Raw genomic sequence first — 2,278 nt, 5'->3', positions numbered from 1 at the left:
CTGGGTGTCCCTTAATGCAGTGGCCTAGAGAATCCAATCAGACCCTCGGGGGGGCCTCCATCCAGAATGGAGAGGCGGTTTGCAGGCCAAGTAGGCTAGGAGCACAGCAGTAAAGGAAGATCATCCTTACATCCTGGGAGAGGGGACAGGCTGCAATGAGGGGGCTTGGCTGATGCTGCCTCATCTTTGAGGTAGGTAGCCGAGGCCTGGAGGGTAAATAGACTCCCACTTCCATTGTCCACCCAGCAGCCACATCCGGCAGGCACCATTGAACAGCCTGCTCCCAGCTGTCTTCTTCATCCCTCATCTCTTGGAGACAGTGTTTCCTCAAAGAGGTCTCTCTGGACACCCCTGTGTGAAGTAAGGTCTCCTGGCTTGCCCTGCCCTCCTCCCCTTTACCAATTGCTCCTGGTGTTACTGCCTGAGGGGGTAGAAAGGGGGGGGCGGTTCAGGTAGCACAATGGACCTGAGTCTTTGGGTTCTGTGTCTCCGTCACAATGGAGTAGGTTGGCTAGGTGAAGTGGCTCATACCTGTATGTCAGCATTTTGGGAGGCAGGGATCCCTTTGAGGCTGGGAGTTTAAGACCACCCTGGGCAATAGCAAGACTTAATTTCTACAAAAAGAAAATAAAAATGACCCAGGTGTGGTAGGTCATACCTGGAGTCCCAGCTATTAGGGAGGCTGAGGCTGGTGGGTGGCTTGAGGTTGCTAAGAGATAAGAGGACACCACCGCACTCTAGCCCAACAACAAGAAGACCCTGTCTGAAAATAAAAATTTAAGAAGTGAGTTAATGAATGCAGAGCTGACAGGTCCTGAGCATGGTAAGTAGTTCAAGAAACAATGTCAAGCACAGAGAAGTGGGTGTGTGTTGTGGTAGGAGAGGCTGCCCACCATCCCAGGGCCATTCAACTGGTCTTGTGAAGCAGGTGTCAGCCCCTTCACAGATGTGGGAACTGAGGCTCAGGTGGGGAAGGAGTCACCCAGGTTGGTGCTCCTGGCACATTTCTGTCATATCTGCTGTGTGTCAGCCATTGTCAGGAGCTGGGACCCAGCAGTGAGAGCACCCTGGTCCCTACTATCCCTGTTCTTAGCCCTGCCCAGTGTTCTGTGGCCAAAGGTGCCACGGAGGTCAGAGGACCTGGAAACCTCTTTACCCTGTCCAGCCTGATGGACAGCAAATCTGACACTTGTCACCAACCCAGTCTGGTGTGGACCAATGCAGTATCTTATCCCCCTTTTCCTGTGTTAGGTCTTTCTCAAGCCAGATGGATGGGGGTCTCATTAAAAATAAGGTCCTGGTGCCTGCTGGCTTCACCCCCTGGGGCTAGAGGCCCACCTCTGTGGCTCCTGTGTTCAATGCCTTGTTCTGTCACACATCACCTGATAAGACCTCTCCCTGATGCTCTGCTTTAGTTGTTGCTACCAGCATTGATTTCCAGCTGAGATTAGTTTATGTGGGGCTTGTCCTGTGTTGGCAGCAGGGACTTCAGGGTGCTCTAGCATGCAGTAGGTATCAGTAACAGGGAAATGTATAGGCTTGCTCAGTCCTGCAAGTTTGCTCACCTGTCACTTTGACATGGCTAGGTCTTCACTGCTTCCTTCCCACCCCCACCTCCCACGGACTTCTGTCAGGGTCCTCATGTGTAGCACAGCCTGCTCAGTGACCACTGTCCCTGCTATGGGGGAGGCCATCTCCATCTCCCAACCTAACCCTTCTTGGAGCAGTAGAACAAATAATGCTCCTTCTAAGACCAAGATGGAGTGTGTGCAGTATATCACAGCAGCTCCTTGTTCTTTTATTCAAATGGGTTCCTCAAGGCCAGGGGTGAAGGTGCTTCCTTTAGAAAGGACTGTGCTTCTCTCACATAGAAACCTTATGAGAAACGGGGCTCCAGATTTCCCGGAGCCATAATGTGGCCTGAAAATCTGAGGAGTTTCCTTTTATTCTACCCATTCTACCTCCACAGACAGGAGGGAGTTGGAGTTTGCTATTTGTTCTGTGTGACAGAACAAGGCATTTGGGGGGTTGGGGTTGGGTTCCAGCTCAACACAGGAAGGGTCATTCACTCCTTTTTGAAGTTGAACCTAATTTTTTAAAAACAGACTGGGCGTCTGTGGCCCAGTGGTTACAGTGCCAGCCACACACACCAAGGCTGGTGGGTTTGAACCTAGCCCCAGCCAGCTAAACGGTGACAACTGCAACAAAAAAACAGCTGGGGCTCGGCGCCTGTAGTTCAACCGGCTAAGGCGCCACCCACGTACACCTAAGGTGGTGG

This window comes from Otolemur garnettii, unplaced genomic scaffold (assembly GCF_000181295.1).
Source record: "Otolemur garnettii isolate 467f Iridium unplaced genomic scaffold, OtoGar3 scaffold00264, whole genome shotgun sequence".
Classification (NCBI taxonomy): domain Eukaryota; kingdom Metazoa; phylum Chordata; class Mammalia; order Primates; family Galagidae; genus Otolemur; species Otolemur garnettii.
The sequence above is the reverse complement of the archived record's forward strand: the minus strand, read 5'-3'. Positions refer to the sequence as shown.